This window comes from Bidens hawaiensis, unplaced genomic scaffold (assembly GCF_021521415.1).
Source record: "Bidens hawaiensis isolate Kalapana, Puna unplaced genomic scaffold, B.hawaiensis_p1.1 tig00018419_1, whole genome shotgun sequence".
NCBI lineage: Eukaryota > Viridiplantae > Streptophyta > Magnoliopsida > Asterales > Asteraceae > Bidens > Bidens hawaiensis.
The window spans coordinates 153,513-171,252 of record NW_027492780.1 but is presented as its reverse complement, the minus strand read 5'-3'; the positions used below and the strand labels follow the sequence as shown (position 1 = coordinate 171,252).

The 17,740-nt window shown below is 33.6% G+C and overlaps 1 long non-coding RNA gene across 2 annotated transcripts; it reads right to left on the bottom strand.

The window, feature by feature from the left end:
* Positions 1-878: 878 nt before the first annotated feature.
* Positions 879-2,682, bottom strand: LOC143555952 (uncharacterized). 2 transcript variants are annotated; one of them, XR_013139289.1, is made up of 3 exons: positions 2,320-2,682; positions 1,233-1,288; positions 879-1,132 (listed from the first exon to the last, which is right to left on the bottom strand). It is a non-coding gene; the product is annotated as an uncharacterized LOC143555952 (long non-coding RNA). The 2 variants fall into 2 exon arrangements; XR_013139288.1 differs by having other exon boundaries at positions 879-1,288.
* Between the last annotated feature and the right edge of the window lie 15,058 nt (positions 2,683-17,740).

Genomic DNA, 17,740 nt, shown 5'->3' with positions numbered 1-17,740 from the left:
TGCAATTAAACAAGAATTTATTAACCCCATTAAGTCTGGTCGTTAACCCATCTGCATGCCCCTCACGTGACGACCAATTTTGTCGTTTTACTCCCAAAACAAATCTCAGTTCTAATTCGCAAGTCCCCTCACGTGAAGTGCTGGGGTGTAATTGGGAAAAATGAAAAAAAGGACAAAACTGTCCCTCACGTGAATGACACACTAATGGGTTTAACGACCAGACTTAACGACATTAGTGAATTCGGGTTTTATTGCAAGTGAAATGAAACCATAGAGACGAAATTGCAAATTTGAAACTATTGTACTAAAACCGCAAATTTGGATAAACCACAGGGACGAAAACCACAGTTCACTGACATAATTATAATAAAGAAAGAGTGAAAATACATGTCTACCCTTGACTTAACGATTAAATTTAACAGGGTTAGTGATTTGGATGTAATTGGCAAAAACTGCGAAACCTGAAGGGTCCATATGCAAAAAGTAAAAATTTTGGACTAAATTCGCACTATTTGTCAAACCACAAGGACGAAAATAGAACTTTACTCTCTTGAATAAAACACTTATTTCAAAGATATTCTAGTTCTTTTAATCCGTATCTTATACTTTATTGTACAGTCGCGTTTCCGCGGACCGAGTTGTTGACATGTTTTGCATGCGTTGACGCAGTCGGGCTGTTGGGATGTTTTGTTTGTGTTGGATGTGTTCACGTGGCCATCCGTTTTATGCAACAACCATATTGTTGGTAAATTATAACTTAAGCAGCAGGCTAACTCTTAAGGTCTACAAACCAAAAAGGGTTTACCATATAAAAGACGACAACTAAACATAGACAAAACACGTGGCTTCAACTAATCACATGTGTGGAACAACAGAGGGAACTGGAAATGTACGTCATCCACAACTAAAACAAAAAAGATGTTTTGAACACTTGTAATTAAAAGTGAAGACAAGTAATGATTTTGAACACTTGCAATATAGAAATTATATAAAATATAAAAGGTTAGCATGTTTTCATCAAGAAATTATGTATATTGCTTCCATAAATACCTTTACTTGTTGGACAAAACAGGCCGGCTCGGTCTATGTATCAGCTTAAAACAGATGACAACACTCAAGAACACTATTTTACCTGCACATATTAAACCAAAATAACAATCTCTTCAGGTATTAAGGTTATATTCATGCAATAGAAAAGTAAATCTATAAGAGGAAAATCAATCAACATATACCTTTGCTTGTTGTACAAATGGGTCGGGTCAACCTATGCATAAACTTAAAACAGATCCTGTAAGGAAGGAAAAAAAATAAGTTTTAAGAAACTTTACTTTGTATAATAAGGGGTGTATTAATTGTCCAAAATCTGGTATTTCTTATGTTTCGAAATTCACATAAATTTAGGTTTAGGCTTTCCTGTACGATTAATCATGCAAGTTAGAATTCAAATTGTAAGGAAATCGAATAATACGAAGACGAAAGAAATTGAGAACCCAAACAATGATGGCACTTACCTTCGATGATGATGATTATGGGTGGAGTGATGGTTAAGGCAAGGCTTGATTCATGCGTTTTCACCTGTGAAAAAAATAATGGATCACAATCTAAAACACCTAATCAAACAATAGATAAAACCCTAACCTGAAACCACCATTGCCATGGCTGTTGTCACGTCTCAGTCTCTCTCAACAATCAATTTCGAATTCAATCTCCTGTTTTTTTTAAAGACATCATAGACAGAAGAAAGAAGAAGAGTGTTACACATGTGCATATACGTGGAGCTTGAATGAGAATGGTTGGTATGTCCATCTTGCTAAGAACTCCTTTGCTGAATATACCTGCCCTTTTTCGAGTAACATACATCAATCAAATCAACCAAAGTACCACGGTGAATCTGTTTGGGATTGTTTTCCATACCTTATTCAAATGCACAATATAAGAAATAAAAGTCACCAATACATTAACTTTTATGAACTCATTCAAGAGCACAATTTAAGAAAAAAAAAATTCACCAATACATTCACTTTTATGACCTCATGCTTTCATAATACTGCACAATCTTTACTTCAATTTAACTTTCAGAAAGTGACCTTGACCACTAAGTTGTCTTTCTTATGTTTCTTTAATAGATGTTCAAGTTTCATCGTTTACCTAACACATATGCTCATTAATTCGTTATCCCTTAATGTGCCATTTTTCAATTTTAATCACTCTGCTTTTAGAGTATTAAATTGAAATTAATAGACTATTTAACTTTCTTCACCTGATATATTTTAGGGATAAGCACTTAAGAACTGTTGACTTATGCTAACTAACTAATACCTTTAGGCTTCAACTAAGGTAGCAGTTGTTCAGAATCTATCCTCTCATTTGCAAGCAGCCTGCATGCATGTAAGCAAACAAATGACATTATTAGCAAACGGTGTACTACACAGATTACATATTTTGGTATTTTCTTAAAAGCAAACAACCTAATATTATTAAACAAAAGTATCCATCTACATGTGTTCGTTTACATCGAAATGAGAAAATCCATCTTGAACAGTGTGCACGTGTATACAAAGAAAATAATTCATTCTTACAAAACAAATGAAATTGAACAAAAAAAGCCTCACATCATAAGTACACATACTTGTCATTCCATCAAACACTTAGAAGGCAATCATATTAAAGACCATTTTTATAAAGACAAAGTGCCTAGAACAAAGAAATTGCACATAAGTACAGGCGACGGAACAACAATTTAGTAAATCAAGTCTAAACCAAACCTATTGATAAGCAACGGAAATGGTTAGTAAATTAGTCTTCATGCATATCACTGTAGGAAAAAAACAATCAATCAAACCTACCTGATTGCGATTGTGACTGAACAACAATTTTTTAGATCGGCGACCGATGGTTACGTGGTTGTTGAGATCGGGGTAAAGTCGTTGTCTCCACTGCCATCGCCGATGCCCGAAGTCGTTGTTGGGAAAGCTTTTCATTAGTGTGAGGCAATAGTAAAGCCACGTTTTGTGATAAGGCAAGAGCATGCCACGTATCAAGGAACCATACGCATAAAAGAGCAGTACAGTGAGCTTGGAGATTTGTACAAACAAACTACAGTAACTTCTGTGAGAGGAGCACTGAATGCCTTTTAATTATAATATAAATATATAAAATATCAAATGTTTATACAATGATCATCTCATATCTTAATGTTTTTCTAAAATTTAACCACTTATTTATTATAACAAATCAATAAATTTCCATAAACCCATGACCCCTTTATTTCACACAACCACTTGCACATTAAATCAACTCTCTTGTTTAAACTTTTATTTTATTTTAAATTTTTTTTTACATAAAACTAAATGTATAGTTCAAAAACATTTAATTTAATATATACTTTTAAACAAATAAAACCAAGATGACTTTATGAGCTATAGTTGATGTTTTTAATTTTATACAAAATGAGAATTTTTAAACTTTTATGGTACTACCTGGACCATAGCTGAGTCAAGCAATGTAGCAGGTTAAACCGAGTCATTTTAGAAAATTGTCATCATGGTTCTGTTAAGATTTTAATTCGGATCATAACCAGTTTTGAAAAAATTAGACACGAGTCAAAACGGGTTGTTTTATAAATGTTTGGGCTTCTTGAATATACCGTTTTTAATGCTTAATTAAATATATTGTTTGCTGCAGAATGTTTTCACCTAGTGTAACAGTGTTATTTCATTTTTACTTTATAACATGTTTAGTACTTAGAGCCACCGAACTCAATTTTAAGTCCATTTGAACTTATTTTTATTTGGATGGGTAAAATTTGCCATGTATAGTACTATTAACATAGGAGAAAAACAAATTATAAATATTAAACAATTGCAAACTCAGAATGTCAAAATATGCAGATGCAATTGCAACATAACAAAAAAAACTGAGTATTTTTTAAGTTAATCGTGTACAATATTTATAACACAACATAAATCATACATTAGGCAAAAGGAAAACATGAAGAAAAAAAGACCGAACGATCTAATATTCTGTTTATATCTAAAAGCTAAAAACCTAGGCCATATGGAATTCTCTGCAGGGATATATCATCTTCATCATGGTAGATATTTTCTTCAGCCATATGCCATACTTGTTCGATGCTATCGTCTCCGACACTGGCAACGAGTCATGATATCAATGGTCCATGAGATGAAATTATGCTTGTATGTCCACCATGGAACAATCAACATGTTATAATCCCTTCTGTTTCCCAATCCTACATTTCATTAATATATGAATTCATCATTAAATCATGCATCTTAAAATACATTTAACACCAACATACTTTATTAATTTTACAACAACAAATGAACGTACCTAGATCTGCAGCCACTACTATGAATAATCAACATGTTATAGTATGATCTGATCCAATCCTCACGGACTGTCAACAACTTTCAAAACACAAACAATTAAGATGGTTAGAACACAACAACAATTACACTTATCAAATTCAGATAAGTATATATAAAATGAATTAAAGACGAAGATTTCTTACATGAATCAGATTTCTCATCGATTGATCTTAATTAGGGGAGAAGTAAATAGATTAGAGCGGTGCTTATGGTACAATGGAGATGAAATTATTTTGAGATCGATGAGATGAAGACAACAAGCGCATGCATCCCTATATATATAGCACATAAACTAGGTTATACATTCAACCAAAATTTACATTTTAACCCCTAAAACTCTCCATCTTTTCATATAGAATTCAACTATTATTTGAAATAGACATTTTAAGTGTTTCATTAATAATAAAACAAGACATTATATGAGTTATCATATCACTTTGGGTTTACCAAGTCAACATGGAAACTAAATAGTATTACGAGCTTCTAATTAAAGATAGTTGATTTTACATCGAATTCGAAAATCTGGTTAACATTGTACTTGTTAATATAACACATACTCGTATTTAGGAGAGAATCTATGAAAACATGGAGAATCTGATTCTAAATGAGGTAAACATTTTATATATCCAATGTGGGTCTGCTTGCCACGCTAAATTTGCTTGCAATAATCCCGTTATGGGATGATTAACTATGAGAAATTCCAACTAAATTTGTTTTCTGACTAGTAAGTTGCAACAGACGTAGAAAAAATTTGAGCATGGTGGAACATTGCTTAGTCCGGATTTATATTAGGTGTTTGATTATCTATACTACTAGAAAATATAGTGTTATTTATTATTAGATAAACTTCTGTTAGTAACAACTGTCAGACTACTCATTAGCGGTACACTAATGACATTAGATATGTTCTCAGTTTGTAACTAACAGAACAATCGAATTCACTTGCGATTCTGATTCTGTAACTTTGTAAACACATCATATCTAATTATGATCGACTTGAACTCAAATTATTGGAATTTGTTTCTACACCTAACTGTAGTTAGTTCATTTACTGTCTTTACATGATGATATGACGGTTTGGGAATGAATTATTAATACGTAAATTAAGAAGTAAATAATAATAAAGCATACAAGTAGGGACCAATAAACATAAAATTTTAAAACGAGACAAATTAGTAATGAAAATAAATACTTAACTACTAGTCTAAGATATAATTATTAAATATTAAATGCTTAATTAATTATCTTTTCTAGTTTTGATAATGAATATCAGTCTTGAATATGGGCCCTTTCAAGACTTAGGCCATAGGGTATATTTTAACGTCCAATATAAATTAAGATGGAATGACACTTTAAAAATGGATTAAACCAATCTCCACTTATGTTAAAAAGTGCTATGGATTATGTTTTTGACGGGTTATAAGACAAAGAACAATATATTAAATTAACAATTAATAAGAGTGAGATGGAGTTAAATGGATTAAATCAGTTCCTTTGAATGAGATGAGTTAAAAAGAAAAAAAAATGAGTGATGTGATATTTATGTGAAGTTAAGAAAGATTAAAGTATATCTCATGGCCTTATGGGACCGCCTTGCATACTATCCTTAAAAATGGTATAATTTATGCCAATAATTAAAGACTAAAATTAAGTCCTTAAATTCTATAATATAAAAAGGCATTTAAGACTAATTATTAGTTAGTTCGATCTTATTTATATATATATATATATATATATATATATATATATATATTTCTTTTAAAAAACTATACTTTACACAAATTCAAAAGTCAAACTAAATGTATGGTTTAAAAACGTTTCAACCGTATAAATTTTAAATAAATAAAACCAAGATGACTTTATGCTAAATAATTGAAGCCTTTTAAATTTTAATTATTACAAAATGAGAGTTTTTAAACTTTTATGGTATTAACTAGACCAGGAAACACAAGCGGGATGGGCGAGAGGTAGCTAGTAGGTTAGAATGAGTCTTATAGAAAACTGTCATCTTGGTTCTGTTAGAATTTTGGTTCGAGTCAGATGTGGTTTTGTCAAAAATAGTTACGGGTCAAAACGAATCGTTCAAAACATGTTTGGGTTGTTGAAATAAACTGTTTTCGCTACTTAGATATATCACATAGTATAACCGTGTTATTTCATTTTTGAACCCAATTTTAAGTCCATTAGAATTTAATTCTATTTGGATGGGTAAAATTTGTCATGTATAGTCAAATGCTTGCAAGTTGCAGCACAACCAAAAACTTAAAATTTTTAAGGCAATCGAATGCAACATTAACTAATTTGAAGCATAACATAAATCATCCATTATACAAAAGGAAAACATGAAAGAAAAAACGAAAAAAAAATTGGAACTAATACATATGTTCATATCTAACTACTAACTAAAGCTAGAAGGCTCGGGAATCCTTTAGCTGCAAGGATACCAACTTCATCATGGAAGATGTTTTCTTCAGTCATCTGCCATACTTGAAGTATGTTATCATCAGACACACTAGCAATCGTATTGAGTCATCTCATCGGTCTGTTTGTATGTCCACCATGGACAAACAATAACTCGGGTGGGTCATCTGCAACATCCTCCCTTGTTTTTTTCTACCCAATCCTACATTTCATAAATCATCTTAAAATACATTTAACATAACGTACTTGATTAATTTTACAACAGCAAATGAACGTACATGGATCTGCAGCCACTACTATGAACGATCAACATGTTATAATCCGATCCGATCCAATCCTCACAGACTGTTAACAGCCTTGAAAACCTAAACAATTAAGATGGTCAGAACACAACAACAATTACACTAGTCAAATTCAGAGAAATATATATAAAATGAATTGAAGAAGATGCTTACATAAATCAGATATCTCAACGATTGATCTTAATTAGGGGGGGGGGGAGGGAGTAAGTAGATTAGAGATTCTCTTATGGTACAACGGCGATGAAATGATTTAGAGATCGATGAGATGAAGAAAACAAGCGTGTGCATCCCCATACATATAGCACATAAACTAGATTAAACATGTTAGGATTAAACGCACACACGAACTGAACACGACACGAAAGCAGTAAACGAACACGAGGATTTAACGTGGTTCGGTCTAAACTGACCTACGTCCACGGGTGGCAACTAGGTATATCTTTATTGAGTGACCAATATTACAAGTACATAATGTTGTTTATATAGAGACTGAACTAGGGTTAGTAAATTATTATGCAAGAAATCTAAACCGGGCCGGGCTTGGACCCGACCGCCCACACCCGTCTCCTCTTTTGACTTCATATAATAAAGCGGGCCAACAAGGCCTACGAACCCAACAATCTCCCACTCGGAGGCCTTGAGTACTCTCGTCTGCACTCCTGATTGTACTTCTGTAATCTGAACATTAATCTTCTTCTAGTTGCCACCGCCTTCTCATCAATTAACCTGAAGGCCCGTTGAAGCTCCCCGGAGCTCCAACACGTCAGTCATGGCTGAAACTGCCCCTGACCCGTTCTTTGTCCCTACCGGCTCCCACTGTAACGAACTACCGGATCCTGAGATAACCTGAGAACAAACACTCTCCATATTCAGCAAGTAATTCATTGGAGAGACTTTTACAGCTGGAATACTGGTTTTCTTAATCCACTGTCGACCTGGAACTGTAACTGAAACACGACCTGTGCTCCCACTGTCACGATGTCCCCCAACTGATTTAACCTTCCTAGCTCGTTCATCCTGAATCTTCACTTTGGCTCTGGGTTTGTTACTTGCAAAACGAACCTTCTTCTGCCCACGAGATTCTGTGAACCGGACTTTGTCTTTCACCAAAACTGGATCCACTCCTTTCGGTGACATATCGACCATATACAACGAACCCATTTTCTTGCCACGAGCAACCACGAGATTCCCTTTGACTACTTTCCACTGCCCATTCCCGAACTTAACATCGTGCCCTTGGTCATCCAACTGCCCAACTGATATCAAACGTTTCTTCAAACTTGGAATAACCCTCACGTCTTTCAAAGTCCAAGAAGTACCGGCTGAAGTTATCAAATCAACGTCTCCCATACCCGTAACCTCTAAAATATCATCATTCGCTAGTCGAACCTTTCCAAAATCCCCAAATTTAAGATTCTTCATCGTTTCACTACAGTGAGTGGCATGAAACGATGCACCAGAATCCATCACCCAAGCATCAATGCTACTCTCAACACTACAAACCAAAGCCTCATCACTACTGACCCCGTCATCTGTGTCGTCTTCTGTAACGTTCACCTCTTTCTTACCATTCGGACACTGATTCCTGAAGTGTCCTTTCTCTTTACAACCCCAACATTCAATATCCTTACGAGTCTTAGACTGACTCCTCTTCCTGCTCCCACTGCCTCACTGTTTTCCCCTACCTCTACCTTCTGTGACTAGCATATTGCCTAATGATTCACCTGAACTTCTGCGTCTTGAATCTTCTCCCAGAATCAGATCTCGAATCCCATCGAAAGTAATATTTGTAGACGAACTACAAACTGCAGTCACTGTTTGCGACCAACTGTCGGGCAAAGAGGATAATAACAAGAGGCCTTGAACTTCATCATCAAACTTAATGTCAACTGACACTAAGCGAGACAAGATCGAATTAAGATTATTGATATGAGTTGTAACTGACCCACCCTCTTTCATTCGAGTTGTCACTAGTTCTCTGATAAGATAGACCTTATTCGCTGCCGAAGGCTTCTCATACATGTTGGATAGTGCGTCCATCATACCACGGGCTGTGGTTTCTTTCATGACGTTAAACGCCACATCTTCCGACAATGACAATGTAATACAAGCCCTAGCTTTCTTGTCTAACTTCTTCCAATCTGCTTCTGACAACTTTTCTGATTTTTCATCCTCGAACACTACATCCAAGTCTTTCTGACAAAGTAGTGCCTCAATCTGCATCTTCCACCAACCGAACTTCTGTCCGTCAAACTTCTGTATCGAAACCTTTCCGTCTTCTGCCATGGCAATGACTAAACGAAAAACTGGATAAAACAGAGACAGACACAACAATGGCACGAGCCTGAACTTAACGGCTGTTCAACTGAACTCTGTTAAACAATCAACCTATTTTAAACGTGCAGCGGAATAACGAACTGTAAATCAGAAACCGAAACTTTAAACTGAAACGATAAACCTGACAAACGCGGTTGGCACTGGTTCTCCGTTTCTTTAAACGACTTCAACTGTTCTTCAACAAAAATAGGATCTTGATTGGCTCGTTCTTGACTCGTTGAAACTGTTAAAAAATATCTTGTCCTTGTGCCTCGGCTAAACTGCCCGATAAAACTTTCGAACCTAAATAGAGAAAACTTGGCCCACACAAAAAATTGATCTTTTAAAACAAAAAAGAATCAAGAATTTTGGTCAAATCTGGCTATTGGTCAAAAAGGTATGCTGCAACTTGAACAAATATAATTAACCATGGTCACGTCTCTCTCTACCAAGCACACGCTCTTAGTGAGAAAATATCGATTAAGCTTCTGCCTCAAAATCAATATCTTACAAAAAACTCCGGCGTCTGACCCACAACTAAACAACGGTACACGGTGGTTATGCGGTGGTAAAATGCTTTCGAAAATAAAACCGAACCTGAACAACTCCGGCGACTGGGTATGGCGGAACCCTACCGGAGATCACCCCTTTCTTCCCTGCGGCTGAGTCGGTAAGACTCTAGCGGTGTTGCGACAGCAACAGCAAGGTTTTCTCGCGGCGAAAAAACGATGACAGCGGAACCCTAGCGCAGTAGGGTGGCGGTGGCGGAAGGTTGGTTCCCGTGTTCTTCGTGTGATCCGAACCTAAGCTCTAGATACCACTTGTTAGGATTAAACGCACACACGAACTGAACACGACACGAAAGCAGTAAACGAACACGAGGATTTAACGTGGTTCGGTCTAAACTGACCTACGTCCACGGGTGGCAACTAGGTATATCTTTATTGAGTGACCAATATTACAAGTACATAATGTTGTTTATATAGAGACTGAACTAGGGTTAGTAAATTATTATGCAAGAAATCTAAACCGGGCCGGGCTTGGGCCCGACCGCCCACACCCGTCTCCTCTTTTGACTTCATATAATAAACCGGGCTAACAAGGCCTACGAACCCAACAAAACACTCAACCAAAATTTACATTTTAACCCATAAAATTCTCTATCTTTTCATATAGAACTCAACTATTATTTGATATAGACAATTTATATGTTTCATTAATAATAAAACAAGACATTATATGAGTTATTATATCAATTTGGGTTTACCAACTCAACATGAAAACTAAATAGTACTAAGAGCGTCTAATTAAAGATAGTTGATTTTACTTGGAATTCGAAAATCCGGTTAACATTGTACTTGTTTATAGTATTGGAAAATCTTGTAAAACAGTGTACGTATATCGGTTAATATAAGTATATAACACATACTCTTACTTATGAGAGAATCTATGATAACGGAGACATCGATTCTAAATGAGGTAAATTTTCTATATATCCAATGTGGGTCAGGATGTCACGTTAAACTTGCTTGCACAATCCCGTTATTGGATGATTAACTACGAGACACATAGAGAAAATTTGAACTTGGTAGAACATTGCTTAGTTAGGATTTATATTAGATATTTGATTATCTACTACTAGAAAATAGAGTGTGATTTATTATTGAACATACTTCTATTAATAACAACTGACGGACTACTCGATAACGGCACACTAATGACGTTAGATATGTTCTCAGTAATGTAACTTACAGAACAATTGAAATTCACTTGTGATTTTGATTCCTAAAACTCTGTAAACACAATCGTATCTAATTACGATCGATTTGAACTCAATTTATCGGTGTTAGTTTCTATACCTAACTATAGTTAGTTCGTTTGTTGTCTTTACGCGACGATACATCGGCTTGAGAATGAATGGAATGAATTAATAATAATAATAATAACCTACAAGTGAATAAACATAAAAGTTCAAAAGTAGACAAATTAGTTATGATAATAAATGTTATCTAATAGTCAAAGATTTAATTTTTTTTTGAACGGCCAATTTCAGTAACAGTCCACCCCACTCGAGTCAGGACTATGTTGTCTTAACCGGGCTCACGCTTGGGCACGAGTGTTGTTTCCTGGTCCACCTAACCACCAATTCACCGGATAAACCCAACCCCGCGCTCACAGCGGAGAGCCGGTAAAACCGGTCGAGATCAAGAATCGAACCTGAGGTCTTCTATCATATCCCTGGCCATCTGAGCTAGCCTAGATGGTTCAAAGATATAATTAAATATTTAATGCTTAATTAGTTATTTTTATTATTTTATCAAACACTTTTATACGTCTTAAACAGGTGACCGGTGTAGTTTTAGGCCTATTAATAAAATTTGCGCGTAAAGGTTTAAACATGATATGAAAATAATAGTTTGTATAAAACTTAACGTGATAGTTATGACCACTTGAAATATTCATGAGATTATACTCCTCCCGTCACATTATAAGTGTCCACATTGTCTTTTATGTTTGTCCCATTACAAGTGTCAACTTTCAAAATTTATTAGCAAATTTCCAAGTTTACCCTTAAACACACACAACTAACATTAATAAATAATATTGATGGACCCACTTTTCAAGAGCATTATTGTCATTTGGTAAGAAAAAAAGTAATCATTCAATCCATCTTAAACTTTGTGTTTTCAAACCTGGACACTTATAATGGGACGGAAGGAGTATTTGTTTTGGAGTTTTCTTTATGTCACATGGACGTGTGTTTTAAGTGTGGCAAGACTTGATGTGACTAATATTGTCATTAATCATAGCAATATGTTATTGAATTTTTATGAAGATGTATTTGTTTGTATATAGTCACGTGATAGTTTGAGTTTGGCTTTATTCAGAAAATGCAACAATTTTTAAAACCTACATGTATAATTATATAATGTTAGTTATGTAATATATAGATATTGAATGGTAGACCGTATACAAATAAGCTTGACGGGTCTTTACTTTTTATAGTGATACATATGATATAAAATATATTAATTCTAACTTTGTAGTCAAAGGTGGATAGTTGGTCAAAAGAGCATTTTTGGTCTTTTGTTATTGTTGAAGTAGAAGGACAAAAGGCAAACTAAATATGTGAAGGATGTGACTCAGAAGCCTCAATTTGGTCCTCATAGTGATAGTGAAGTATGTGAAAGAGAAAGGAAGTAAAAGATATGGAGAAGATGACTACCATATACAGATGGATTAGTTAGAAGCTTTCCAAGAGAAAGATACAGATATAAGGGGGTGTTTAGCCTAGCTTTTTTAATCAAGCTTATAGCCTTTTTAGCTTTTTTTTACAAAACAAGCTTAACTTGGTGTTTGGCTTAGCTTTTTAAGCGTATGCTTATAAGCTTATTTGAAAAAGTTTATTTGAAGATGGTTTTTTAGCTTATTTGTTAGAAGTTTATTTGTTTAAGGGTGTAAATTACTCATTTGTTCTCAAATGGTGATGGATTAATAATTATTACTCTAACAAATAAATAATATTGGATTTAACAACTTATTAGTTCACATAACTAACTTATAGAATATAAGCTAATCCAAACACTTAAAAAGAGCTTATCAAATAAAAGAAAAAAAAAGCTATAAACTAATTTTATATATAAGCATAAGCTTGAAAATAGAAGCTAGACCAAACACCCCCTAAGTATCGTACCCATATTGACACAAATGACGTACAAGTAATTTGGTGTCAAATTTTAGGCAAATATTTGAGCAAAGGCATTTTTTAATCAAAATTGGATTAAAGACATGATATATATGGTTATTTTGTGTTTCTTATACTGAATTATAAATATGATTAAGCTATTATGATGCAACATGCTAACTATGTAGTTGCTACACGAAAATTACAATGAATCCTAAATTGTTTATATATATATATATATATATATATATATATATATATATATAATCTATAATATATATAAACGAAAACATAAAAATCCTATGTGTCGTTATGTGGCCGCTCCCTCTTTTTTGGAGTCATCAGATTTGCTTGATTTTTAAATGGATACTTCTCATGCATTTTGCCCGAATTCACGGGTATGGGTCTCATTAAACCCAGATATTTCTTAAACGGGTTATAACATCTCAATAAATTAAAATCTAATCTCACCAAATATTCGATATAAAAATCCTATAAAGTAGAGATATACTAAAAATTAATATATAATTTATTCAAAAAAAGATATATATTATTTATAATATAAAAAAACCAATTGTATAGTAAAAAAACAAATGGGTTTTGGGTCTCATCAAACTCATATAGTTTTAAACCGGGTTATAACATCTCATTATTTATGAAATAATTTATCATCAAACCATAAGTATATTATTAACTTTCAATATAAAAATAAAAATTCAAAAAATAAATAAATATTAAAAAATAATATAAAACATCCCCGTAATACGGGGGGGGGGGGGGGGGGTAATAAATAAAAATCTTACGTGTCGCGATGTGGTCGTTTCCCCTTTTTTTGGAGTCACCGGATATCCTTATTTTTTAAATTGAGGCTTCTAATGCATTTGACTCGATTCATGGTTATGGGTCTAATCAAACCCATATATTTCTTAAACGAGTTATAACATCTCATTAAATTAAAAACTAATCTCACCAAATATTTGATATAAAAATCCTAAAAAGTAGGGATATACTAAAAATTAATATATGATTTATTTAAAAAAGATATATATTATTTATAATTAAAAAACCAATTTTATAGTAAAAAAAATAAACGGGTCTTAGGTCTCATCAAACTCATATAGCTTTTAAACAGGGTTATAACATCTCATTTATTTATGAAACAATTTATCATCAAATCATATATATATATATATGTATATATATATTATTAACTTTCATACAATAAAAAATTCAAATAATAAAAAAAATATTAGAAACATATAATATAAAACAACCCCGTAAATAAACAAAACATTTAAAAGCTCTATGGTTGTTTCTTACATTTACTCAAGCAACCATATTTTTTTATTTGTAAATGAAGACTTCTCATACATTTTACCCGAATTCACGGTATGGGTCTCACCATACCCCAATAACCTTAAACGGGTTATAACATCTCATTATTCTAAAAATAAATCTCACCAAGTATTTGATATGCAAATCCTGTAAAATAGGGATATACTAAATATTAATATTCAAATTTTTAAGAAAAATATATTATTTATAATAAGAAAGAATTTTATAGTAAAAAATAAGCGGGTCATGGGTCACACCAAACCCATAGTTTTTTAACGTGTGATAACATGTCAGTTATTTGTGAAACTATTTCATCATCAAACCCTAAGTATATTATTAACTTTTTTTTATAATAAATAAAATTAAAATGCAAAAAAAATATGAATATTAGACACGAAAAAGAAACACAACCCCCGTAATACGGGAGATAAAAACTAGTGTGTGTGTGTATATATATATATATAGGGTAAGGATCCTAAGAGAACCCTTTGCAAATTGAGAACTTTGAGAACCATTTTGGACCACTAAAAACACCTTTAAAAAATATTTAAAAAAAAACATAAAACAAAAAATAATAAAAATTTTAAAAAAGGTAAAAAAAACCAAAATTCTTATATTTCATTCCGGTTTCATTAAAAAATAAAAAAAATACAAAAAAACAAAAAAAAACGTCGTATTATACACATATGTATAATTTTATATAATCTTTAGTTACGTAATATACACATATATACAGTATCAATTATCTTAAATTATACACATGTGTACAAAAAAACATGTAAATGTACATATTTGTATATATTATACATAAGTGTATATAATTTAGCTAAACTGAGTTTTTTTTTATTTTTTATTTTTTTATTTTTTTTGAAACCGGGATGATAAAATAAAAATTTTGGTTTTTATACTTTTTTGATTTTTGTGTTTTCTTTTAATTATATGATTTTTTTTTTATTTTTGGGTTTTTTGTGTCCCATAATGGTTCTTATAGTTCTTAATTTTAAAAAGGTTATCTCATGATCCTGATCATATATATATATATATATATATATATATATGTAGAACAAGGTTAAAATAAGAAGTAGATTTTTCCTAAGAAGTGTAGAAAGTGTGTTTTCACCATTAAATCTAATAAACACACCGTACAATAAACACACCACAACTAAAATAAAACATACTGCATAATAAACACACTTTCCATATCTACCATCAGATCAACATATCTAACGCACCAGATTACTTCTTACACTTCTTAGACAAACTCCACTTCTTATTTTAACCCCACTATATATATATATATATATATATATATATAATGTTATAATAAAAACAAAAGGGACGACACCCAACATTTTACAAATTTGGAGACTCGAAATTTAAAATAAATAAATAAAGATGATTTATTTTGTTGCAAAATTCATACAGCTATCCAGATGAACACTAAATAAGGCCCAATACCTTGCCATCACATAGTCCTACGGACCTACACAAAAGGCCCAATTCAACTTTTTACACCCTCCTAGGGGTGAAAACAAATCGAGATACTTGAATTTAGATCGCTAAAAAGTTTGAAACAAGCCAAGCGTTTTTGAGTTTGAGCTTAGCCTAAGCCTCAAATAAAACTCGTTTGTTTCGAGACCGGGCTTGAGCTTTGCATGTGAAGCTCGTTTAGGCTTGTCCCCTTAATTTTCCTTGTGTATATTTAAGTTTTTACCTATCTTGGATTTGATGCATTAATTTGGCACTGTATAGCTGAGCTCTCATAAGTCAAAACGAGTCTAGTCAAACTTGGGCCCGGGCTAGACTCGTTAACCCCTGCTTAGGGAAGATCAACGAAACCGGTTCCTGGAACCGAACCGGTGGACCTGAACCGGACCCGAACCGGTTCCTACCCGATTTTTGTAGGAACCGGACCCTATCTTATTCAACCCGATGATCCGTGACCGGTTCTTGCATTTCTGAGTGGGGGCGGGTAGGAACCGAAACCGAACCGGAACCGGTTCTGGAACCGAACCATCCGGAACCGGTTCCTAACCGGTTCTAGCCGTTGGATCGAATATAGCCGTTGGAAATCGTGTTTTTGGCCGTTTTTTGACCGTTGGGGTCAAAAATAGCCGTTTTTTGGCTCCCCCAAGCACCCCACTACTAGTATAAATAGGTATTTGGTGTCATGGGTTCATCACAACACTCAAAACGCAAACCCGAACGCAAAAAAATACAAAAAAACGCTATTACAACGTTTTGAGTTCTCTAATCTCTTGTTTTCTCTTCTTCTATATTCATATTTGTTGTTATGGCTGCCTCACAATCATCGGTTGGTCAAGGTTCCAACGCCGAACCAAGTTTCGTTCGTATTGTACCTCATAATCGTAATCAAGAGATTTGGTGCAATTGGGATTTGGTTGAATTGAGTGACCATTCATTGAAGGCTCGGTGCAAGTTTTGTGGGATTTATTTAAACCCACTTTCGAATTCAAATTTGAAGAAACACATCGAAAAATCGTATTGCAAGGCGTTGAAAAAGAACGTCGATTCGCAACAAACGCAAATGGATAGTGAAGGCGGAATATTTACATACCAAATTGATCGAGTTCAAGATCGTATGGCGAAGTTTGTGATTCAAGAAGCTTTGCCGTTTAGCCACTTCGACAACCCTCGCTTAACCGCCATGATTCGAGATACGCTTCAACCACAATACACTCACGTAAGTCGTCATACTCTTAAACGTTATTGTTTAAAATTGTGGAAGAAGGCCAAAGAGGTACTAATTGCATATTTTGAAAATATAAATACGGGAATAAACTTAACTAGTGATGTTTGGTCGGCTCCACATGGTCTACCCGAATCTTATCTTTGTGTCACCGCTCATTGGGTAGACCCGTCATCGTGGGAAATGATGAAACGCACCATTGCTTTCGAACTCTTTGAGTATCCACATACGGGAGATAATTTGTTTGAAATTTTAGATTATGTTATAAAAACTTATAAACTAGAAAATAAAATATTTTCAATGGCATTTGATAACGCGTCGAATAATACATCGACGGTTGATAAATTAAAATTAAAATATACGCCGATTTGCAATGGTGTATTTTTTCACGCAAGGTGTGTTGCACATATCATTAATTTAATCGTGCAAGACGGACTTGCTTCGGATGAGGTTACATCGGTTATAAACGATTTTAGACTAATGATACATGAAGTTTTTAAGAAAAGTAAAAAAAGACAAATGGAATATAGAAAATTTTGTAAAGATACGGGAAGAAAAGCTTTGGGAGCTAATTGGGATGTAC